The sequence below is a fragment of the Hibiscus syriacus genome, unplaced genomic scaffold (assembly GCF_006381635.1).
Source record: "Hibiscus syriacus cultivar Baekdansim isolate YM2019G1 unplaced genomic scaffold, ASM638163v2 tig00116958_pilon, whole genome shotgun sequence".
Classification (NCBI taxonomy): Eukaryota; Viridiplantae; Streptophyta; class Magnoliopsida; order Malvales; family Malvaceae; genus Hibiscus; species Hibiscus syriacus.
In genome coordinates, this window is record NW_024063484.1 from 1,460,281 (window position 1) to 1,487,700 (window position 27,420).

At 34.4% G+C, this 27,420-nt stretch overlaps 2 pseudogenes; both read left to right on the forward strand.

The window, feature by feature from the left end:
- The first annotated feature begins 1,187 nt into the window (after positions 1–1,187).
- LOC120189675 lies at positions 1,188–10,321 on the forward strand (annotated as a pseudogene).
- Positions 10,322–15,886: 5,565 nt separating this feature from the next.
- LOC120189618 lies at positions 15,887–26,607 on the forward strand (annotated as a pseudogene).
- Positions 26,608–27,420: the final 813 nt, after the last annotated feature.

The following is a 27,420-nucleotide window of genomic DNA, read 5'->3' on the forward strand; positions in this document are numbered from 1 at the left end:
CGGCGAGACGAAAGTCGCTAAGATGTTGCAACCACATGCAGTGAACTAGGTTGCGCGATTTGTCCGGCATCAGCAACCCTCCTATCACTGCAATATTCATGCCCGTGCATACATCTTAATCTCATCCTCAGAAGCATCTGCGCTCAATTTCCGAAAATTGGCATCTAACCAATTTAACGGTATCCTACCTCCGATAAAATTTTCCGGGACACGTCCTAGATTATCGCGGCACAAAGTAGTCCAAGAACCGAAAGTTATCCATGATATCACATCTCCATCCATCGGAAGCCCCAGGTGCATAGAAGCATCCTCAAGCGTGATCGTGCACTCTCCGCACGGAAGATGGAATGTGTGGGTCTCCGGCCTCCACCGCTCTACTAAGGCAGAAAGGTCTGGTTCTATCTACAGTGATCCTGATATCTACCTATGTAACCAAATCCAGCCTCTAAATACGACAAGACACAGCTAGGTATCACTAACTTAAGATTCCTAATAAAAAGATCTAATACACGATCATTCCCTTAAAAATAAATAATTACAAAAATTAATTCTTAATCTAATAATCATGCATTAAATAAATCAACTAATTATTACTAATAATTTAAATTAAATTAAAACGTTAAAATGTTACCATATCAGCAAAGTGTCGAGATATATGATTTACATCCAAGCTAAGTAGATTGTCTTCCATTATATATTTGTAAAAAAATTATATTAGTAAAATATTAAATAAAGTAAAATACTTAACTAAATTAAATACATAATATTAAAAATATTATAAAATATACCTTAAACAGAGAGAGTATTTGAGAGAAATTAAGAAATTGAGAGAATTTGGTGTAATGAAGTAATTGAGGATGAGCTATTTATAGGGAAGATGGAGGTGTGAACGAGTGGGTAATTAAAGATATAACGCGTCTCCTGATCCGCGTTATATCCCTACGTGGCGTATAGCGTGGATCAGGGGCGCTATACCCCACGTGACGCCAAATTAACATATAGCGCAGGACAGGAGACGCGTTTTACTGCTACCAGTGTTAGATAAAAAAATATAATTTAATCAATATTAGATCGATAAATATACCGATCACTAGTAATTTTTCGGAAAAAAAAACGCCGGAAAATATTATTAAACCACTGTTCTTGTTGAAACTGAGTCGTCTTGCTCCCATCTTTTCATCGTCGCTAAGCCCACTCGCCAAAATAGAAAAAAAGAATTCAAAGGAAAGACCCAATTCAAATACTATTCTCTCGCTTTCTTCTCAAGTCTTCTTCATTCCATTATCATCTTTGATTCATCTGATCCAAAAGAAAGAAGAAGGAAATAAATAATTTGATCTTTAATTTACTGATCAATTTCATGGCGTCGGAGCAATTGATGTTGGGAGATGGGCCCCGCTACTACCAGATGCAATCGGATCCGCTAACCTCCAGGACCTCATCAGCCGTCTCCTCCACTGAGTCAACTCGGATTTTCGATGAGTTACCTAAAGCTACCATCGTCTCCGTCTCTAGACCCGATGCCGGCGATATCAGCCCCGTGCTCTTATCTTACACCATCGAATTCCGATACAAACAAGCAAGTTCCCTTTCTAAATTAACTTCGATAGTTTAAATTCAAATTATATGTTTTGATCTCTAACTTATTTCTTTCCTATTCGTACTAATTTCTTCATTTTTGATTCTTCAGTTTAAGTGGCGGTTAATAAAGAAGGCTTCACAGGTTTTCTACTTGCACTTTGCTTTGAAGAGGCGATTGTTTATTGAAGAAATTCACGAGAAGCAAGAGCAGGTGTGTACATAACAAAACGACTATGTTTGTTTGTGTTTTGCCAATTAATAGCTCTTTGCTTCGGAAAAGGTTTAGTATTTGGATATGGTTTTCACGCTGAATATTATTATATTAAAGGTTAAAGAATGGCTTCAAAATCTAGGGATAGGAGAACATTCGCCAGTTGTGCAAGATGATGATGAACAGGATGATGATGCTCTTCCTTTACATCAAGATGATAGTACTAAAAAAAGGTATTTGGTGTCACAAAATTTCCAAGAAAATAAAAGAAAATTTAACTCCCAACACTTACAAGTGCCTTTTCTTTTATATATACACTCAGGGATGTTCCATCAAGTGCTGCTCTTCCGGTTATTAGACCAGCCTTGGGAAGGCAGTCTTCTGTGTCTGACAGAGGAAAGGTTGCCATGCACGAATATTTGAATCATTTTCTTGGAAATATGGATATCGTGAACTCTCCAGAGGTACAAATTTCCAAACACGGTTATAAACTGATGCATTTGTGGAATCATTTATTCCTTCTACATTTATCTTCTTAATAGGGTTTAGAGATTCCTTTAATAGTTTCTATTATTCCTAGAAAATAGACCATGTATCTTGTGCTTGTGTTGATAATAGAACACCAAATTCAACGAAGCTTTTTTTTTCCGCATGCAACGATCATGAAGTAGATGAAGCCGGGGGGATATAAATATTAATAAAATGAGGGTTAATGTCTGATCAAGCCATCAATTAAAATTTGGAGGGTTAGGGTCTAATTTGCCTAATTTAAACCAAAAAATGGAGGTCAAGCATAATTTGCTTACTTTCAAAATAAACAGGGACCTAAGAAGTATTTAAACTGGAAAAAATGGGAGTTGGGGCTTTATTTTCTAGTTTCAAACTGAGAGGGACGTTAAAAGTAGTTGGACCCCCCTCTTTATTTATTATTTTTTGGGGGATATATTATAATAAAAAGAAGTTTATGTCTGATTCTTAAGTCATCAATTTAAAATTTAAAATTTGGAGTTCGAAAATGAAAAAGATCTAAGAAGTATTTAGACCAAAAATGTAGGTCAAGCTTAATTTGCCTGATTTCAAAATAATAGGGACCTAAGTAGTATTAAACCAGAAAAATGAGGGTCAATGCTTAATTTTTCTAGTTTCAAAACTAGAGGACCTTAAAAGTATTTGGACCCAAAAAATTTGTTGTGGTGCAGGGCTTGATTGTCTTAGTTTCAAAAGAGGGACCTAGAAAGTAATTTGAACACAAATTTGGTACAGGTAGCTCCGTCCTTGAATGTGATTGATAATATTGTGTGTTGAATGAGTTTCATTGTTCTATTTATGTGTTGTTAAGGTCAAGGTGTGTCTAGCCACTAGAACGATTATATTTCTTAAGACCCAGGGCACAAAAATGTGCTTGCCTGAGTAAAATAAGATGCAATATGTGCATGCCTACATGTTGTGTGCATATATCTAAAGATAAGCTTAAACATATATTTCTGGTATATACTTTAAAGAGCTGAACATACAAGATTTCTTTTTAATTTGTTGGATAATGCATGATTCCTATGGTATCATGTATGTTCTTGAATATTCAAACATTTAAAATGTAAGGAGTTCGTATTTTCCCTTTATATACTATGACAGGAACAACTAATGAACAATAAAAAAATTGAAGTTGTTTGAGATTTGAGAGAGCTTAAATCAGAGAACATTGTTTTGGCCTGTTGCCTTACAGAAAAGCATGCCTAGGTGTGTCATCTGTGTGCTGATCCAATGTATCTCTCCTGAAGGGCCTTAGGCACTTTTGTGTGCTAAGGCACAACACATAGGCACACTCTCTCTATACCCCTCTTTTATTGTTTGTTTTTGTATCTCTGTCAATTTTCTTGCAGGTTTGCAAGTTTTTGGAGGCTTCAAAGTTGTCATTTTCTTCTGAGTACGGCCCTAAGCTGAAGGAAGACTATGTAATGGTGAAACATCTACCCAAACTTGCAAAGAATGATGATGACTCTGATAGATGCTGTGCATGTCACTGGTTCAATTGCTGTAATGACAACTGGCAGAAGGTAATGCAGTCTCATTTTTCAGATCTTGGCTTATAAATGCACTTGTTTCAAAATGTGTTGCACGTGCATGTGCTGCAGCAGATATTAATTTCCTTTCCTCTGTCAAAATATTCCTTCGATAGGAGGTAAACTGGAATGTCAGTGTTAAAGTTTTGTGCTTCATCTAGAGATATCACTTGGTCCTCTGTGCTTACTGCTTATATGTATAGGGATATCCTACTATCGTTTAATGGGAGTGATGGGTTGAATGAAATAAGATAATAAGATTTGAGAAGAGGGTTTTCATATGGGTTAATTGTTGTCATATATTGATTCTATGCTTCTGAGCGTTGGCATTGTTGTATATTACCTTGCTAAAGTATTTCAGATTTGTACCTTAATCATGCCTTATAATAACTCTCAGGTTGGACCATAAAGTTGCACTCCTTTGCTATCATTTTGGCATTTTCAAATTTTACCTTATTCAATTGACCCATGTTCCTCGGGCATTACGTCTGATACTATTTACAGGTGTGGGCTGTGCTGAAACCTGGATTCTTGGCCTTGCTGGCTGATCCGCTGGATACCAAACCCTTAGATATAATTGTTTTTGATGTATTACCTGCCTTGGCTGGTAACACTGAGGGCCGGGCATCATTAGCAGTTGAAGTAAAGGAACGTAATCCTTTACGCCATGCTTTTAAGGTCAGTAGAGTACTTTCTGTTCACCCTGGAGAATTTTTCCTGCTGATGGGCATTTCATTCGATTTAACATTTTAGTAGTTATGTTCACATTTAAGACATTGTTTTTCATAATCAACCATTTATTGTTACTTGCATTTCTTGTGGTTTGGATAAGATCCCTAACAAAATTTTCTTCCATTAGAAAACCTATTGCGCTGTTCTGCCATCCAAAGCAATACTTAATCCTAGAAATGCTGATAATTAACCTTTACCGACATCACATTAGGGATCAAACATTTAGAATTGAGATAAATTTGTAGGTTTTTCCCATTGAAGAATTTTTTGAGGGTGCAAGTTTTCTCTCTACACATTAAAAGCAAACTATTTATCTCCATAATGGTGGGTTAAGTGTATCTATGATGATATATCTATAGAAATCACTTTCTAACAGATAATTGGGAACTTCAAAAGGTCACATGTGGAATTCGGAGCATAAGGTTAAGAACTAAAAGTAGTGCTAAAGCTAAAGATTGGGTTGCTGCAATTAATGATGCTGGGCTTCGGCCCCCTGAGGGATGGTGTCATCCTCATCGCTTTGGCTCTTTTGCTCCTCCACGGGGTTTGACAGAAGATGGTAGTCAGGCTCAATGGTTTGTGGATGGTAGGGCAGCTTTTGATGCAATAGCTTCATCAATTGAAAATGCTAAATCAGAGGTTTGTCCTTTTCACTCTTGCAGGTTGGCATGAGTTGTCAAATCGATTTCTTTAGTGTACAAAACCTATTGCATGATCCTAAAATTTATGCAGATATTTATTTGTGGCTGGTGGCTTTGCCCAGAATTGTACCTACGCCGTCCTTTTCCTGAGCAGGCATCCTCCAGGCTTGATGCTTTGCTGGAAGCCAAAGCTAAGCAGGGGGTTCAGGTATTGTAATTTATCAAAAGGTCTTTTATTGCTAAGATGTCAATATAAACCCATTTTTGTTTTATATTGGACATTATCTTGATGGCTGTATCTGAATTACAGCCACTTTATCTAGTTGTACATCTGTTAAACATGTATTCTTCTTTCTTCCATTTACTTTTGTTTGTCAGTGAGCTCATTCACTGCTTGATGGTTGAAGAATTTTGGTTTGATTTAGAGCCCCTTAAAATTTACAAAGCTGATTTAATTGTTAAATACGTGTTCAATTTGTTCTTTGAAAACAAAATTAGTATCTGCTTGTACTATATAGGTCTATGGACAATCCAAATATTAGAATCTTGAATTAGCTTATTGCTTATTTTAATTATAACTTAATAATAATTAGCTGACCCTTATTCCCATATGTATGGGGTAAGGGGGAGGTAGGATAGTAGGCTGCCCCCAACGCCAGGTTGAGAGCAGCTTCCGTAGGAGACCTCCGAATTATGAAATGCCTTCCGTGGGACTCGATCCCACGACCCCAAGGTTAAGAACCTTATGCTCTACCAACTGAGTTGGATGGTCATTTCAATTATAACTTAATAATGATGTGAATATTTCTATGGCTGCAGATATATCCTTCTCTACAAAGAACTTGCTTTGGCTTTGAAAATCAATAGCGTCTATAGCAAGAGAAAGCTTCTTAGCATTCGAGAATGTGAGGGTATTGCGTTATCCGGATCACTTCTCTACTGGTGTCTATCTGTGGTATGAATTACTTGGAAAACTGAGTGTGCACGTGCATTCAAGTTGTAGACATATTAATATTGAATCTCTTTAGACACTGATATTATTTCTTTTACCTACAGGTCTCACCATGAAAAACTTGTGATTGTTGATTACCAAATTTGTTTTATTGGTGGACTTGATTTATGCTTTGGTCGCTATGACACATTTGAACACAAGGTGGTGATAATCCTCCCTCAGTATGGCCCGGAAAAGACTACCAATCCAAGGTAAGCTTTTAGTTTAAAAAGATTCTCATTTGAATGTTTGATTTATTATTTTAAGAAAATTGTTGAAATTCCTTGGCCATTTGTTTTTCTCACTTTTGAGTATCAGTTATATTAGTTATTTTATACTTTATTTATACACCATTCTGTTGTGCTGTTATACCATGAAAGACATCATTACAAAAATATGGTTGGATGTTTTTGGCTGATTTTTCACACTATCATAACTTTGACAGTGGCTACTTGCTTCTGCTTAAAGTTTCTACCACTTGCAAGGTTTTTAGCTTGTGCCTCCTCAATGGATGTTCCCCAATAGTGTGTTGCATTTTATGGTTCCAATGGGGTTAAGTTCAAAGTTTGTTTAAATAGATCATGACTTCCAAAATCTCCACAATTTGCGACTGGCAGTTGTACCCCCTCCCCCTTTCCTGATAATATTCTTTGATAGGATAAAGGTTAAATATTAATGGTAATGAGTAACTATGGGCTGGTTTGTAGCTGTTTCAGTCTGACCAATTTTGGATTCCATTTTCTTCAGGAATCTGAACCAAATTCATGGGAAGATATGGTAAAGGATGAGTTGGATCGAGAGAAATATCCTCGCATGCCTTGGCATGATGTACATTGTGCATTATGGGGACCACCTTGTCGAGATATAGCAACGTCATTTTGTTCAGCGGTGGAACTATGCCAAGGTCCTGTTTATTTAGAATTAGTGCAGTGAACAATAAAAATTGCAATAACTTTGTTACTTAACAACAGTATGCTGAAATTTTTTACTTATGTACAGAGAAATAAAGCACCATATGAGGAAGCAATTCCACTACTTATGCCTCAACAACATATGGTGATTCCACATTATAGGGAAGAAGCAAGGAAAATGAGTTTGATAGCAAGAATGTTGAGGAAAATAAGATAGGTTCCAAAAGACGGGACTCCTTTTCTTCAGATCATATTTTCAAGATATTCCTCTACTTTTGCATCAAGAAGCCAAGGAGTTGGATAATTGCAGTGTGTTTTCAAAATCAAATGGGTTGGATACTACTGCCAGTAAAAGTCTTTCTTTTGCTTTCAGAAAGTCTAAAATAGAACCAGCAGTTGCAGACACTCCTATGAAAGGCTTTGTTGATGTCATGCCAGTGTCAGGTTGGTTGTACTTTGATCAAGACTTATAAAAAGTTTAGCATCTGCCTCATAGTATTTGTTTATTTTCTACATATGATATCTCAATTTCTTATTCTTATTGCTAATGCACATAATATTTCACTGATTTTCTTGTCATATACTTTAACAAACAGCAGATTATCATTAATGAGAGGAAAAGAGTGATTCTTTTTTATTTGAAGAGGGGCTTTATGCTATGAATAGTATTTAATCAGTGTTGATCTATAATTTTCAGATTATAAGGAGTGTCGTCAGTGGTCTGCTGGAACCAGCCAATAGAAGAGAGTATTCACTGTGCTTACTGCTCCCTCATTGAGAAAGCAGAACACTTTGTTTATATAGAGGTATATCCTGATTTTTTAAATCTTTTAATGCATTAAGTTCACTAAGAATCAAAATTAGATGGCTTAATCTCTTCACTGTTTCATCCTTGCACAACCTTTCCCAGAACCAATTCTTCATATCAGGTCTCTCTGGAGATGAAATTATTCGGAATCGTGTGTTAGAAGCATTATATCGGCGTATAATGCGAGCATACAATGAAAATAAGTGTTTTAGGGTTATCATTGTCATACCACTGCTTCCTGGCTTTCAGGTTTTCATTTTGGCCAAGACTCTTTTATTTGAAGATCAGATAACTGCATTTGTTTTAACTCTTTTTTAAGCTTAACAGGGGGGTGTTGATGATGCTGGTGCTGCATCTGTGAGAGCCATAATGCATTGGCAGTATCGAACCATTGCAGAGGACAAAGTTCAATCCTGCATAATCTTTATGATCTTATTGGTCCTAAAACTCATGATTACATTTCTTTCTATGGTCTTAGAGCACACGGTAAACTTTTTGATGGCGGTCCCGTGGCTACCAGTCCGGTATGTCTTGCAACGGCATTTATCTTCATCTATCATTTGCTGGTTCTGCTTAATGTTCTTTACTGACATTAATGTCATGGCAACTTAACAATAAAAGTCTAGATGTAGCATACCAGTTTGACGATTATTTGTCCCCTTCCTTTCTTCAGGTCTATGTGCATAGTAAAGTCATGATTATTGATGATTGTGCAGCCTTAATTGGATCTGCTAATATTAACGATAGAAGTTTACTCGGCTCAAGAGATTCAGAGGTATCTTCAGTCCATTCTGGATTGCTTTCTAGATGTCTGAAAACTTAAAGATAGTCGGGGTGGTTAAAATGCTAATGGAGATAAATGAAAAAAATACACTGGCACTAAGATACAAATTGCTTGAAATTTGTTATAACATATTAAAGGGGGGCTGTAATAGATTTGATTGGTAAGATACTGAGATTTAAAACCCACTATTAGGGTTGACATTTCTCCATTTGGTATGAAGATGGAAAAACTTGAGGATGGAATTTTTGTTAATCTAATGATTAAGCTTCAGAGGTTATGAATTAGCCATTTGATTAAGAAAACTCCATCCTCCTCGTTTCCAATCCTTCATAACAAGCAGAGCTTTAATATGATCAAAAGAGTTTGTTGATGGTTTCAAGGAAATGGAACACTTAAAGTATCTTTGTCCCTCACTAGGATCCAACATATCTTACCACTTCAACAAGATTAATGTGATGTTTAATATTTCAGATTGGTGTACTTCTTGAAGACAAAGAATTCGTTGATTCATGGATGGGAGGAAAGCATGGAAGGCCGGGAAATTTGCCACTTAAACGTATCTTTGTCCCTCACTAGGATCCAACATATCTTTACCACTTCAACAAGATTAATGTGATGTTTAATATTTCAGATTGGTGTACTTCTTGAAGACAAAGAATTCGTTGATTCATGGATGGGAGGAAAGCATTGGAAGGCCGGGAAATTTGCTTTGAGTCTTCGCCTCTCATTGTGGTCTGAACATCTGGTCTTCGTCGAGGAGAGGTTTGTGAGCCATCATCAATTGTTTAATTATTTTGCATTCAAGAGTATGCTCATTGAACTAGACTTTGGATACCAGTTATAATATTTTACATTTCCTATATCATTCAGTTGATATACGTGTTTTTCCTTTTCATTTTCTTGCTCCTCAGATAAATCAAATAATGGACCCCATTACCGATTCGAGTTATAAAGATATATGGGTTGGTACTGCGAAGGTAGGAACTGGAATTACATTTTTGTTTAATATCTTCGCATTTTATATTCTGAAATGCTTCAATTAAAAGGAATGAGAGAATTTCGGGTGGTAATGAAGTTTAACGGGACTAGATGATTCGCATTGTTTAATACGGATTACAATCTGCAACTCTTTTAACTCTTGAGTAACAAATATCGAATGATTTATGTCACAGATGAACACGACGATCTACCAGGATGTGTTTTCCTGTGTCCCAAATGATCTTATACATTCCCGGTACGACTACATCCCTTTCTTGTAAAACCTTCATTCTTTTTTCCTTTTCGATTATCATATTATGATACGAACTCCATGTACGATAAAACGCAGGCTTGCACTCCGACAAAGCAGTGCATTTTGGAAAGAAAGACTCGGTCACACTACGATCGATTTAGGAATAGCCCCTGCGAAGTTAGAATCATACCAGAACGGAGAGATGAAACAGGTGGATCCGGTGGAAGGATTAAAATCGGTAAGAGGACATCTGGTTCTTTCCCCTTGGATTTCATGAGCAAAGAAGATTTAAGACCCGTGTTCAATGAGAGTGAATATTATGCATCTCCCCAAGTTTTTCATTGAGGAAGGGAGATTGCTAAAGTCTCATTCATGTATCTCAATCATTCTTTGTATGAATATATCATAGATACTAAACAAACCCAAATTTAACCAAACTTACTATGGATCTCTCTTCAGCAACCAAACCAATGATATTTCAGTCCTTTTCGAACCTGCTTATGGCTGCTGTCAAGGAAATACATCACGTACGCAATTGTTTGACACAAAGATAAATGAATTAATTAAAAAATATCTAAATTATATCATTTGTTTATTTTAGATGTTTAAAAGTTTTTTTTTTATCAAATTAGATGTTAATGCCTCTTTCATTACCATTTAAGAGTTCCATTATGTTACCATTTTAGGTCATTTTGTCATTGACATAAAAAAGTTTGTCAACATATTATTTTTTCAAAAAAGAAAACATTGAACTTTTTAAAAAAAAAACAAATTTTCTAATTTCTTAAAACTCTAAATTCCTAAATCTCCCTGAAGATAAAAAATCAGATTACAATAGTGGGTGACTATGTTTTGGTTCAGGCGTCGATGTAGTCTCACCAACAATGATAGATAATGATTGAGGAAAATGATTTTCTACGATGAGGTTTAGAGACTGTAATTTCGAATGACATGCGATAAGAGGGGTGATCGATTGATGGGAATTCAACGATAGAAAAGGTGATGATCGATGATGTTCGATATGATGATGATATATGTGATTTAGAGATTTGAAGTTGAGAATTTTAGAAATTGGGGATTTTGAATAATAGGGATTTTATGGGGTTTTTTAAAATAAAATTTAAAAAGTTCAAATAATATGTTATGTGTCAGGTTTTGATTAAATAATGTATTTTTTAACAATTGTTAACGACCAAATACCTTGAATGGTAACTTTGAAAACACTGTATTTACTTTGACCGAAAAAAATTGTAAACACCTAAAATAAACGAGAGTTATAATTTGAGCACTTGTTTTTCAGTTAAGTTAAAATGAGACTTCATCTTCAAGAACCCTTCGGGTTCTAATCCAACACTTGAGATTTCGGTTACGAAAGAACAAGGTCACCGTCGTTGGCTAACGATAGGAAATGTTAATGTGGAGTCTTCTTTCACAAAAAAAATCTAATTTTCTAAATTGAGGAAAAATTTCATTTGACATAATATAGTTTAAGTTGATATAATGGTTAACAGTGGTGAATTAAAAAGTTTTAAATCTTAATTTCTATGGGAACATTGTCTCCTTTCGTTGTCATTTTTATTGATAGACTTTTCGATCGAAAAGATGACAAAATTACTCTTTCTTTCTCGTTAAAAAACATTTCAATCTCTTCAATTGCCAAGCAAATTCTAATAAAAAAATAAAAGTTTTTTTATATCACTTTCAACCGTCGAACCGGGTTAAAATTAAACTATGTTGATTTTTAACAAAACAAATTCATAGTTGAGATCAATCAACTACCGCTTTATTCATCGAAATGGCAGAGCATATAAAAATTTGTAACCTTTGGATTGTTCTGGAAGAAGAAAAAAAGACTCAGTATTTTTATAATGGTAATTATCAGAAGAGACCATAACAGAAGTTCGGTGATTAAAACGTAAGCTTTAGAAGTTCGGTGATTAAAACGTAAGCTTTAGAAGTTCGGTGATTAAAACGTAAGCTTTAGAAGTTCGGTGATTAAAACGTAAGCTTTAGAAGTTCGGTGATTAAAACGTAAGCTTTAGAAGTTCGGTGATTAAAACGTAAGCTTTAGAAGTTCGGTGATTAAAACGTAAGCTTTAGAAGTTCGGTGATTAAAACGTAAGCTTTAGAAGTTCGGTGACATACTCAAAACTTAATGCGGAGCATGAATGTTTTCTTTTGCTTTGAAGTTTAGTACTGTTTCAATGAAGAAAGGTAAGAATGACAGTATCAGATAACATTTGAAATTAGTTAGGTGAGCCCCAGCCTAGAGGGCTTGGGCTTCCAAAAATTGACGGCCAAGCTCAACCGAAGTAGGGAGGAACTCACTCGCCTTGTAAAGGTGTGTTCGATGTACCAGGTGTTGGCACGACCCGCCGTCTCTATTCGATCATTGACGAGCCATCCTCCACCCTGACAGGACGGGTTCATTTTCCATTTGCTAAATCCCATCCCCATTTTATACACTCGAATTTACCCTTTATTCCAAAGAACCGATGTGGGATATCAACTTTTCACATGTCAAATTAAATTACAATGCATATCCTGCAACCATCTGTTATAAATGTAGGGTCATGATAGACGAAAATTGCATAAATATTATTTTATCAATAATTTATATATATTTTTTTTAATTTTTCCATCTAAATGTATTATTTTTCACATTAAATATATAATATTTTATTAATCTTCACATCGGTTGATTATTAGTTCTATAATATTTTTAAATTCATTTTTTAAGTCATTGAAAATAAAGATCATATGAAAATAATAGGGTAAAGTACATAAATAGTCTCATGGCTATTAAAAGTTATAAAAGAGTCCCACGATTATAGGATGCTAGTTGTTGAGTCATTCAACTATTAAAAGTTACAAACTGATCACTCGACTATTCATATGATCCAAACTCGTATTTTTTCATTAAAAAATTGGTGATTGTATGAGATTGATGTTAACTTGTTGACTAGGGTACGATAAAATATGATTACATCGTTTTAGTTGTATTTGTACATCAAATCTTCGTTTACATTATATCGTCGAGTCAGTTCTTGAAATATTATGCTGGTGAGTCAATGCTTGAAAGCAATGACGGTGCCGAGAGTCATCATTAAGATATGATAAAATTATGTCTCAATCAGCAAGTTAACACCTAGCTCAGACGAACATCACTTTTTTAAATAGAAAATGATGATTTTGGAACATATGAATAATTAAATTACTACTTTGTAACTTTTAATAATAAATGACTAAATCAATGAAGCTCAAATTGTAAAAATAAATGAGTATTGCATCACATGTCCCTAAACCATAAGCCTCATTTTAAATTAGTCCTTAAACTTTTAAATATTTCAAATTAATCCTTAAACTATGACTACTATTCTAAATTAGTCCTCAAACTTTTGAACATTTCAATTTCATCCCCAGACTATGACCTTCATTCTAAATTGGTACATAAACTTTTTTGAGCATTCCAATTTTATCCCAAACTATACATAAATACTAATCACATCCCTTGTAAATAAAATAGTTAGGCCAAGTTATATTATTATATGTTTGGAAAAAACAAAATTTAGATTAAACTATGGTTGAAACTAATTACATATTTGGATGAATTTGAGGATGAAATTGGAAGATTCAAAATTTTAGGTACCAATTTAGAAAGAGGGTCATAATTTAGGGATGAAATTAGAATATTCATAAGTTTAAGGACTAATTTAAAATGAGAGACATAGTTTGGAGATGAAATTAAAATATTCAAAAGTTTAAAGAATAATTTAAAGTGAGGGTTATAATTTGGGGCATAAGATGCAATTAACTCAAAATAAATTAAGTCAAAGTCATTTGAAATGAAAAAAATGAAAAAGGGATTGTCTCCATAAAGACATACTAATATACGGCTTTGACAATTTCGGTTTAGCGTTACCGGAAATATCGAGTAATAATAATGTAATAGGTGGAAATCAAGAAGAAATATTAAAAAATTTGGCAACTGGCAAACTTAGCTTGTCGGTTTGTGTCGATACTTTATAAAAATATATTGATTATAACAATATAACAAGTAAAAAAAATGACAAAATCGGTCTATAAATGACAAAACAGGTAAAGCGCTACCGGATATATTGAAAGTGTCGATACTTTATAAAAATGTATCTATCCATAACAATATAACAGGTAAAAAAATGACAAAACCGGTCTATAAATGACAAAACAGGTAAAGTACTACCGGATATATTGAAAGTGTCTATACTTTATAAAAATGTATTGATCCATAACAATATGACAGGTAAAAAAATGACAAATCCGGTCTATAAATGACAAAACAGGTAAAGTGCAACCGAATATGTTGATAGTGTCGATACTTTATTATAGGTATCGACACTTTTGGAATTTAAAAGAGAAGACGTTATAGCGCTAATAAAGTGTCGATACTTTATAAAAATGTATCGATCCATAACAATATAACAGGTAAAAATATGACAAAACCGGTCTCGAAATGACAAAACCGGTAAAGAGCTACCGGATATGTTGATAGTGTCGATACTTTATTATAAGTATCGACACTTTTGGAATTTAAAAAAAAATAAGTTATAGCGCCAATAAAGTGTCGATACTTTATAAAAATGTATCGATCCATAACAATATAACAAGTAAAAATATGACAAAATCGATCTCGAAATGACAAAACCGATAGTAAAAAGTGTGCTTGTATAATCATTTTTATTTCAGAATTTTCATTTTTTAATACAAAAAGTTGGATATTTTAAGCAAAACCCAGTAAGAAAATAACAAAACTTTGCAGTAACAAAAGAATAACTTTGGAAAACCCACCATGTTATCAGTTTCTCAAAGAACAAAAACCCAGAAACAAACATCTCTCAACGCAAACTTATGATATACTCTTATTATCTCTATACGATAAAGTTTGTCCAGTTTTAGTTTCTTAAAGAATAAACTTATGATTGAAGAATTCAAACTGGTGCACGCATAAGTGTCGATGCATTTATGAAAAGTATCGATTCAAAAAACATCGAAATCGATAATTATTATGTAATAGGTAAATTTACAATGTAACCGGTAAAAATATACTGGTTAATTAGCAAATAGGTTTACATTATGTATCGACACTCTTTAAATATGTGTCGATACTTTTTTCTCAAAATGAAAGCATAACGAGGTGTACGCATAAAGTGTCGATACATTTAAAATTGTATCAATCCCAAAAAACATCAAAACCAATAATTATAATATAATAGGTAAATTTGTAATGTTATCAGTTTAAATATACATGTTTAATTAGAAAATAGATTAATATAAGCACTATCTATTACATTATATAAGCGTTACCTAATATATTTCTGATTAAATAATATAACATAATCGATCTAAATTTTAACCGATTACTTATTTAACATGTCACACTATTTTTTAACCGTTTTTTTAGACACCGCACATCGAAACAGCCAAAGAAAAAGGGAAATAAGAATCCCACACGTTTGAGAAACTCGAGCAGATGCAGTGTCAAAGTGTGACACGTGGTCACTAACCGACAAAATATGGGTCCGTCAGTTCCTTTTATCATTATCCACTTAACATGCAAATCAAAAAGTTATAATCGTCTGCATCACAGTCCATTCAGCAACGTCCAGAAAACTTTTAATTTATACCCACGTGATCACCAAAATCCCATTCTCACTCAATTACAAACCGATTCTACGAAGACCCGGTTGTACACAGAAATGGCTCGAAAATCAGCATAACCTCACGTGTTATTGATTCAGAAATTCATAGGACAGCGAGCTTATCAAGAATATTGATAAGTAAATTACTTATCGAGAGATAGGTTGTTAAACTTAGATACCCTCCAAAAACGCATTGAAGAAGGGAAAATAATTTCTCTCTCTTCTCTCAACTGTAATTCGTTGAACGCCAAGCATGAAATGGAACCACTGTTAACCGTTCCAACCAGTCCCATTTCCCACCTTAAAAATTACCAGCCGCCAACTTCCTACACGCGCCGTCGTTTCAATCACCTATTTCCCTTTCAATTCGTCCTCTTTCCCTCTGTTTTTTTTTTCTTTAAATCAAAAGCCAAAACCACTAGTTTCTTATACCTCAATTGATTAAGATTTTCTTTAAAGGAATTTAAGAAGAAATGTCGACTCTCAATCTCATAGAGATATAGTGTTTTTGATTCTCCAGTTCCTTTAAGAAGAAAAATTTAAAGACACCGTCCACAGGTAAGCTGTTAAATTCACCTTCATTTTTGTTTTGTTTCTGTCGTCATTTTGAATGGAGTTTGTTTCGTTTTGTGGTGGACCTCACAGGTTAGAGCAAGAATCGGGATTCTTCTTCAACATGAAATATTTCGAAGAGAAAACTCTCGCCGGAGACTGGGACGAAGTTGAGAAATACCTTTCTGGGTTCACTAAAGTTGATGATAACGGATATTCAACGAGGATTTTTTTTTTGAGATCAGAAAGCAGCAGTATCTAGAAGCTTTGTACCGGTAATCTTTGTTTTTTCCCCTTTTTTGCTTAGGTAAGGTCAAATATCTTGGATTTGTTGTTATTATATATAATTTTTTGTTGGTTTTTGTTTTGTTTCAGTAATGAAAGAGCTAAAGCTGCAGAGATTTTAGTGAAGGATTTGAAAGTTTTTTCCACTTCTAATGAAGACCTTTACAACGAAATTTCCCAGCTTTCAATACTGGGAATTGGGAACTTTAAGCAATGAAGACTGTGGGATTTGAAGGTTGGTTTTGGATGTTGAATTATAGTTTAAGAGTTTTGACTTGTTTTATTTTTAATATAATGTAGGGAAAATGAGCAGTTATCAAATTATAGTGATACTAAATCATCCTGGAGCATAATGTCGGTTCAGGTCAAGAAACTAATAGAGGCAAATCCCTTGACCAGTGAAAAGCTTTTCTTCCCTACGTTGATGCCAGCTCGATTGCGAACTTTGATTAATCAAAGCTGATTTTTGCATCTTGTTACATGACAATTTTTGGTCGTAATTACGGAGTGGATGTTGTTGAATCTGATTGATTGTCTATTTGCAGTTTGATTTGGCAACACCAGCAGTGTGAGAATCCAAGGCCTAATCCGGATGTAAAATCCTTGTTCACTGATCATCGTTGTTCGTCCCCAGATGAGCGTAATGCATCTACTCCAATAACTTTTCCAGTTGCTTATGCTCCACTTGGAGTGCATGGTAGAGTATGATCCAAATCTTTACTTTAATGCTTTTTTTCCCCTTAACGTATGTTTCTCAGGCTGACCAATTTAATGATTTTTGTCTCCTGTTATGGTATGCAGTCTTTTCCGCCTAATCCTACTGCTTTAGCATGCTGGATGGTAAATGCCAATCCTTCCTCAGCAATCAAACCTTCTATTATTCCTGCTTTTGCTTCACCCTTGCCTGTTCCTCAAAATCAAGGTAAAATTAATGAACTTCCTTCAAGGATGGATACCTCTCAGTTCTATCTTTTTCCTTCATATATCTTATTCACGTGAGTAAATTTTTCTGGAACGTGTATTATATCTGTTCTTTGTGTTTTCTGCCATCTTTTTGTTTGTTCCCCTGTTAGTAAAAATGTGGGAATAATGACTCGAGGACATTGGTCTTATAATCCTTGAAATTGATTTAAGTTTAATTTGAGAAGAGTCATTTTTTATTAATTCCTTAGGTAACTTTGGTTATCAATTTTCCCTCAGTTCTACATTTGAAACGTCCGAGAACACAGTCAAATACACTGTCAAAGAAACGGTTGCGGTCTGCACAATCTGTTGCTGAGGTAAATTTGTTGTTGATGAGATGCTTCCTACATATTTAGCTATTGTGCTGTAACGTATGATATCAATTAATTGGATTCTTAATTGATGTTTCCAGGTCACATATCCTGCTCCTGCTCATCAAGCTTCATGGTCAATTGATGACCTACCCAAATCTGTTGCTTGTACCATTCACCAGGGATCCAAAGCGACAAGCATGGATTTCCATCCTTCTCATCATTCGTTACTCACTGGTAAGATCGCATAGAACTTTACAAAACCATCTTACCTATATTTTTTTAGATCAACATTCATTCCTTTAGTTTTGTTGCAATAGGTTGTATTTTCTTATTTTTCTTTGCATCTTTCTTAATAGTTGGTTGTAGCAATGGTGAAATTTCCTTGTGGGAACTTGGCAAGCGCGAGAGGTAACTGACAGAACCATTCAAGATATGGTATATGGCTGCTTGTTCAGGTCTTTTTAAGGTTGATATTGCATCTTTGAACCCAAAAAAAAAATCTTGTTATTACTGAAAGCAGTAGGAATATTGCATTTGACTGAGATAAATATGTCTGAATATTTGACAAGTTAATCTCCTGTGTCCATAAATGCTTGTTACTTCACTAATTATAGCACTCGTATTGTTTCTGTTACTGAAGACTTGGCCCATCTCCTTTTTAAATTACTTCTCCTCTTCAAAACTCTACTTTAAGGACAAACCATGTCCTCGTAACTCAATCGACTGTGTGTGTGTGTCTCTTTTTTATCTCCTCATTCTCTTCCATCTTAAAATTTTCTTGCAACAGGATAAGGTTTATTCATTTGCTTGCTACTTCTTGAATGCTGGAATTTTGGTAATATACATCTCTTAGGATTATAATTGAGATCTTTTGCAGGCTAAAATTGATAAAGATTCATCCATATCTGTAAACCGTGTAGCTTGGAGCTCACATGGAAATTTGATTGGTACGTGCAGTAAAAGTGATTTTCCTTTAATAAATCCAGTTTTGGGCTGCTTCATTGAAATTTTCTTGTTACAGGAATTGCATTTAAGGAACATCTTGTTCATTTGCATGCATATCAAGTGTCTAATGATCTTTGTCCACGTCTAGAGGTATTTATCTAATTCATTTTCTTATTTCTTTCTTAAGGAAGTATTACTCTTAACTGTAAACTGATACCTTTCTGATTTCTGATAGATTGATCCTCATGTGGGTGGTGTCAACGATATAGCTTTCTCTTTACCAAACAAAAAACTATGTGTTGTTACTTGTGGAGATGATAAGCTAATAAAGGTGAGGAAAGTGAATAGAATGAACTGTTTGTTCATTTTCTGTTTGAACTTCATTTGTTCTCAGTTTCAATAACAATCTGTAGGTGTGGGGTTTGAATGGAAGCAAACTTTGTAATTTTGAAGGCCATGAGGCACCTGTGTATTCTGTTTGTCCTCATCAGAAGGAAAATCTTCCGGTAAGAGGTTTCTTTTAATGAAGTGTGGAAGATATTTTATGCATTAAGGGAAGGTACTTTATTGTGGATAAGATGACATTTTGATGTAGAAGTACCTTGTGTCTGCTGCAATTGACTATTACATGTTGCCCGTGTAACCATGTGATGCAATTTTATTGTATTCTAATCTGTAAGATGAAACAAGACAGCTTTTTGTATCAGAAATACTTACAACTACTAAACCTGTGACATCACATATCAGTTATATGTATTACTATATAATAGATGATAAATTGTACTGTTCTTTTTACTTTGTATACTGGAACTTCATCTCTTCAGAAGGTCAGAAGGCAGTGGTGTCAGTGCATATTTTGTCATATCCCTTCTATAAGCCTTGGAAAATGTTTTGCATCTGTATTATTTGCCTTACATTTTATCAGTTTCATGTTTTATTAATCAGCTTTTACCAGATCAGGACTTGATAAACGTGTTCCTCAATTGTAATTGTTTGTGCATTAAGCTATTGCATGAACTTCTATCATATTGTTACAGTTTATATTTTTAACTTCCATTGATGGAAAAATCAAGGTTTGGCTATATGACAATCCGATCCCGAGTATTAACAATGATGCTCCTGGAAAATGGTGTGGCAGAATGCTCTATAGTGCTGATGGTAGTAGGTAAGTAGATGAAAATATAAGTAGTACCTGAAATGGTTGGTCTTTTCCTCTCAACTGATGCTATATGTCTCATTAGCTATACAAGAGAAGCAACTAATGAACTGTCCTCCCTCTAATTCAGGTTATTCTCTTGTGGGACAAGTAAAGATGGGGATTCATTTTTGGCTGAATGGGATGACAGTGAGGGAAAAATAAAGAGGAAATATTCTGGTTTTAGCAAGAACACTAGTGGTGTAGTACAATTTGACACAACAAAGGATCACTTTTTGGCAGTTGGTGGATATGGACTATACGGATATTCTCACCAGCACAGAAGCTTGGGGGGGGGGGGGAACTGCCGGTTAGCATCTCAATTTTCATTTGAGCTTCCTTTTTTTGCAACTATTTGAATGTAAATACTTTGATTTCAAATTGGTAATCTGGATTTGGATGTATAGAGTTGTTATAATATTAGAACGATAATTATCGGCAAACAAATAAACACGATCGAAAAGGAAAAACAAGAACACCAGGATTTATGCAAAAAACCCAAAGGGAAAAATAACGGGCAGAGGAGAATAATTTTACTAATATGAAGGAAGAAAATACAAGATTATTTTGATGAAAGAAAAAAACTTAATTTCTAACCATGACCTTTAGTATCTATTTATAGTGATAGATACTTAATTACGAAGGAAAATTAAATAAAGTAGAAATATACTTTAATAAAGTTTTATACTTTTAATCAAATTGGGTTTCCTATTTTTCTAATATTTATATTTTAATTAATTTGTGCCACTTTGAATTTGAGTCAAATTCTAACAAATCTCCACCTTGATACGAATTCTGAAAGTGCAAAGGTTTTGAGACAAAAAACACCAAAATTTGATGTGACAACCAAACTCAACAAAAACAATTCTTCACTTCAACGAACAAGTTCTCCACCTCTTCCACTCTTATATTATTATAATATGAAAGTGGAAAAATAATCAAAGCAATATCAACATAAAATAAGACATGCACAAGAGACAAGATTTAACGTGGTTCGACCTTGCCTACCTCCACGGGCGAGATGAACAAGAATCCACTACAGATGTAGAGAACACGAAGAGTACAAGTACATTATATCATATGTATCCCAAAACCCGATGTATCCCGAAATTCTCTCAATCTCTACAAAACTATATCTTTAACATAAACCCCAAAAGTTACAGAAATCCCAGAAAGATTACATCTCTCCAAAAAAAAATTATCTTTCACTAATTAAGTTAAGACATTCTCTATTTATAAAGTCAAATACTTTATCAACAAGAATTCTTAATTAATAAGAATTCTTGCCTAAAACAATTACAATAAAATCCAACTTAATTACCAATTCTAATTTGGGTCAAAATATAACAAATTTGTTAGAGTTTGGCTCGAATTCAAAGTGACACAAATTAATTAATATATAAATATTGGGAAAGTAGTAAACTGAGTTTGATTAAAATTAGAAAACTTTATTAAAGTAGTTTTCTACTTTATTTAGTTTTTCTTTGTAATCAAGTATTTATTCCTATAAATAGATACTAAGGGTCAGAGTTAGAAATCAAGTTCTTTTCTTTCATCAAAATCCTCTTGTATTTTATTCCTTCATATTAGTAAAATTCTTCTCCTCTGCCCGTGGTTTTTCTCATTGGGTTTTCCACGTAAATCCTGGTGTTCTTTGTTTTTCCTTTTCAGTTGTGTTTATTTATTTGCCCGATAATCATCGTTCCGATGTTATAGCAAACTGGTATAAGAGCTTCGGGTTCAAGATTATAGCAACAATGAAGTATGAAATTCCGCTGTTGGATCGAAACACCTGGTTCTCGCTATGGCAAGTGAAAATTCGGGATGTTCTTGTACAGTTAGATCTCGATGATGCAATAAAAGGATTTGATGAGAAGTCAGTAACACAATGGACGAATGAGGAAAAGCGTAAGGATCGTAAAACTCTTTCTTAGGTTCTTTTATACTTATCAAATTAAAATTTACAGGATGTGTTGAAAGAAAAAACAGTTGCATCTTTGTGGACAAAATTGGAGCAATTTTGCATGCAGAAATAATTAACCAACAAGTTGCACCTAAAGCAGTGTCTTTATTCGCTCAAGTTGGCGGAAGGTTCGTCTCTTGAATAGTACCTGACCGCATTCAATGAATTTGTCTCTGATCTAGAAAGTTTAGAAGTGAAGTATGATCAAGAAGACTTAGGACTGATCCTCCTATGTTTACTGCCTCCTTCTTACTCGTCTTTCAGAGATACAATCTTGTACAATCACTAAACACTCATTCTTGAAGAAGTTTACAATGGTCTGCACTCGTTTGACAGGATGAAATATCTTGTATATGGTTTCGAGCCCTAGGCAGATGGTCTCGTGATGCATGAATCGACTAGCTCAAACAGTGGGAGAAAAGGCGAGCGTTCTTCTGATAATATTGGAAGGGGTAGAACAAAATCTTCCAACCAAGGTAAAATTTGTCTTATTGTAAAAAGAAATGTCATGTTAAATCGGAGTGTTACAAGTTGCAAAATAAAATCAAAAGAGAAGCTGGAGAGCATAACTCTGAGAAATCTGGTGAGGTCGGTATAGTAGAGGAGTACGATAACAGAAAACTCCTAGTTGCGGCTGACGACAACTTTATAACAATTAATGGGTGAATACTTGACTCTGGTAGTAGTTTTCATATGAGACCTAATCGTGACTGGTTTGCGACGTATGAAGTTGTTTATACAGGTGATGTATTTTTGGAAAATAATGTCCCTTGTAAATTCATAGGTATTGGCACAATCAAGATTAAGATGTTCGATGGGATTGTTCGAACAATGTGAGACATGTTCTAGATTTGAATAGAAATCTAATTTCGTTAGGTACTATAGATTCAAAAGGGTACAAATTCTCTAGTGAAGGCGGAGCTATGAAAATTTGCAAGGACTCTCTTGTTGTGTCGAAAGGGCAGAGAAAGACTACCAAGTTTTATGTTCTACAAGGTTCAACAGTTTTAGATAATACAATTGGTGTTTCATCCACCGTGACAAATAACATTATTGAATAAAATAACCCTGGTCAGAACGGTTATGTGAAGCAGAAAAGAATTCAATTTCGTGAACATAATGAATTTGAAGATGAACTATCATTGATGATCGAGATCGTGCTATGCATGATATTGCTCAGGTGAAACATTTGTGAGCAAAGTTGGTACTTATGATAACCAAGTCGATGTGAAGACTAAATCCAAGCCTAGAAAAAGCTTGGATCGGTCAATGTCCATTACTGAAGATTACCCCTTTGAGGGGAAACCACGTAAATCCTGGTGTTCTTTATTTTTCCTTTTCGATCGTGTTTATTTGTTTGCCGACAATCATCGTTACGATATTATAACAAGAGTTTTCCCTGATTGAGATTCAACAAGGAAATTTGCTTGTTGTTACTACAGCAGACAATGGATTAAAGGTTCTTGCAAATGTCAATGGTCTTATGGCATTAAGGGCAATGGAGGCTCGATCTTATGAAGCATCTAGAATACCTCTTGAGATAAAGGTTTTATCTTGCATCACAATGCTAACTTGCTTTGCATTTGCTTGTACTGAGCTTCTTTTGACAACTTTTTCTTGGTAATGGATCATGTATCCGGCTCTGCAGTTTAGTTTTCTTGTCTTCAGATGCAATTCTACAATATTTTAAACTAGAATCTAATTCTAATCACAATTTCTTATAGGATGGAGTTGAGAGAATGAGTAGAGGCACTGAAAAGCCAAGAAATTTGGAGGATGCGTCTGATAATACCAAACCTTGGGAACTAACAGAGATTGTTGACCATACTGAATGTCCAACAGTCACCTTGCCACACAATTCGGATGCTGCTAGCAAGGTTTCTTTTGTCCATTCTCTCTTTTTCTTCTTCCCACACAAATATATAATAAATATATGTAATTATTCAGGGGGTTGTCTTTTTCAGTTTATTGCTTCTGTGATTTTTAAATTGCCTGTATGTCAAGGTTGCTAGACTTCTTTACACAAATTCTGGCGTCGGGATTCTTGCTCTTTGCTCAAATGGAGTCCTAAAGCTTTGGAAATGGTGTCGAAGCAAACAAAATGCTAGCTGGAAGGTGGTTTATACTTTGAAGACATACAATTCTAAATGCAAAACTATATATGAAGGTTCATGTGATGTTTTCTACATATGATTGGTAGAAAACTGTGTATTTTTTTTTATGTGGTTTTGTAGGCCACTGCTAGCATTATTCCACAACTCTGCAACCAAACACTGGTCTTGTTATGAGTATTCATGTCCCATATTTTTCCCAATATGTAGTTCCATGCCTAGCGCTGTGAAAAAATGACTCCTATATAATGTCTGCGTCTGGTGGACTGATTTCATTGTTTAATACCATGACATTCAAGGTAACTAATATTTACTTTGATTTCTACATGTAATGCCTGCATTTGGTGGAAGGGTTTCATTGTTTAATATGATGACATTCGAGGTAACTAATATTTTTATGTTTAATATGATCCCATCAATAGTGTTTTTTTTGCTTGATATGATATTGCCTTGATTTGTAGGTAATTACAATTTTAATCTTTGCCACTTCTTCGACCTTCATGGCTTTTCATCCTCAAGATAATAATATGATAGTAATTGGAATGGAAGACTTAGTCATCCATATATACTGTGTCAAAGAGAAAAAGATAGATGATTTAAGTATATATTTGAATATTTTTACAGATTTTATATTCAATATGAAAAGATGTACTTTTTCCCTTTAGGTCATAACAGGATTGAATGGTCACCAAAACCGGATCACTGGTTTCGCATTTTCAATCAGTCATAACTTCTTGGTTTCTTCGGGTGCTGACCCTCAGGTATTCTTAAACCATTGAATCACTCTGTCTGGTTGTGCATATATCTGCATATCGTTATTTCTAATGAAGACATGGAAAAGAGATCAAATATACTTGTTTCTGCATTTGCTTTGGTTAGGTTGCCTATATAATAAGAGTAATTTTACTACGTCGGATTCTGAAAATTAGGGGTGTATATGAATCAGAAATAAGGTTGTATTCGTGTTCGTTTTTTTTATTTTTTAATATGTTCATATTCGTTTATTTATTATTGTCAAAAATGTTTGTTTGGTGTTAGTAAACATGCTTGTTTATATATTCCAAAATGGTGAAATTACACTATTGGTCCTTTAACTCCTTAGATTTCATAGTTTGAACTCTAAAGTTTATTCTGTGTTTAATTTAGTCCATATCTTCATTAATATTTAAAATGTAAAAAAAATAAAATGAAAAGAAGAACCAGGTAAATAAGTTTATAAATGAGTTTATAAACGAGCTTGTTTATGAACATAAACGAACCGAACACACCTTTGTATTGTTCGGGTCCGTTCGATTATTAAATGAACATAAAATTTTGTTCATACTTGTTTATTTAGCTTAACAAATGAACATTATATGAACAGTTCACCCTACTGAAAATGAGATCATTGTATCTAATACCTTACGAAATGTTTCCCATGCTTCTTTTCTTGCTGAAAGACAAATTAATTTCTGTTGCCTGAAACAAACTTTTCTCATTCTCTTGCATTATGCCCTAATCTTTTCTAATGCTTTGTATTTTCTCTTCTAGTTGGTAGATATATATGACCAGTGATCCTAATTGTTCTTTATTACAATTAGTGTTATGTGCTTCCTTCTTTTGCAGCTTTTCTTTTGGAACACTGGCAACTGGAAAAAGATAAATTCAGTTTCCTTTCAACTGCCAGCTAGAGAGGCCCCTCAGGGTCCCACTCGTGTGGAATTTCACTCTGATCAGGTTCGCCTATTAGTGTGTCATGAAACAGTACTTGCAGTATATGATGCTAACAAGATGGAATGCATTCGACAGGTAAAAGGCCTACAGCCTAGATAATGAATTTGAATATATGTGGTGAACAAATTTTAATGCTCTTTTATATTGCAGTGGATGCCCCAAGATGTACTTTCTTCACCTATATCAAGTGCAGCATATTCCTTCAACAGCCAGCTAGTTTATACTACTTTTACTGATGGCAACATTTGAGTGTTCGATGCCGATAGTCTAAAGCTCCAATGTCGTATTGCACCATCCGCCTATATCTATCCTTCGTGTTGAGGTTAGCTAGTCGTATTTGAAAGATTGCATCTGAAGACAACACTGTTCTTTCACATTGAGGAAGTTTGATTGCCTGGAGATAATTTGATGTTGAAACCGACACTCCTCATTCACGTTGAAGAGATTTGGTCGCTTTAAATGATTTGCTCGATGTCAAACCTGACGATGACATTATTCTTTCGCGTCGAGGAGGTCTAATCAGTGGACGACATTGTTCCTTCGTGCTGAGGATGTATAGTCGTATATGGATGAGTGTATATGAAGAAACACTGTTCTGCTTTTTTAGTTAAATGTTCTACTGTTACAGTCAAACCATACACGCATTTGTAGTCGCGACACACCCAGAGGAAGTCAATCAGTTAGCTGTGGGACTGACAGATGGGTCCATTAAAGTCATAGAACCCTCAGAGACAGAGAGCTGGGGACTGCCTGTGCCTGTGGATAATGGAACGAGAATGGCGGGACAGCAGCAGCATCCACCCCTAACATTTCTGAGCAGTTGCAGAGATGAAACCTCCCTTCTGCTTTGTAATTTGAAAGTCATCCATGTATATCCTAGTCTTTTTTCCCCAATTATATGTCTGATATACGTGTTTGAACATGGGGAAAAATGTTAGATCACATGAACAAAGATATATACTAGTGTCTGTATATTGGATGCTAACCTCTTTGGTAAATGTGCCATTTAGTAGCTCGACTTCATTTTTTTCTAAAAGCAAATGTATGAGAAAAAAAATTAATCATAGATTTATTCAGTTTGAGGTTAAAAAAAGAAAGGAAGTTGAGAAAGTTATGAATGCTAATGGCCCTTATGAAGATATGACAAAAAAATTATTGATCATTTTTGTTAAAAAGTTCAATAACATGAAACACCAGGTTAGAGATATATTTTATCAATACAAATATTATTATTTTTTCCTTTTTAAGGGACAAAAAGGATTAACCTTTTCTTAGTCAAATAGGCAATAATTGATAAGAAAAGCAAGATATGGTGATATGGGAATGGATAGGAACACGCTTTCATTTAATTAACATATGATATTACTGGTCCAAGATATCAATACTCTGCCCAGATCATGCTCATCGGTAGCTTACATTTATTTCTTGCAGTTGACATTGTATTGGTAGCTTTTAACTTTCAAGACAGAATTCAATCATTTTATCTAAATTTCAACACACCCCACATGCAAAACTAAATGAATGGTTAATGAACTTCAGATGAGAACCTGTCTTAGAAAAAAAAGGCCAATGAACAATAAAGCATTGAGTGAACAAAGAATTAAATGGAAAAACAAAGGCCAATGAATATTGGAGTCCTGGATTGTATTTTCTATTCAGTGTTTAATGTTAAAACTGTGCAATGCCAGTTCCAATTCTACAGTGTTTCTATTACTTTCATTACTGATTCGTTGTATACAAAACAAGAAGAC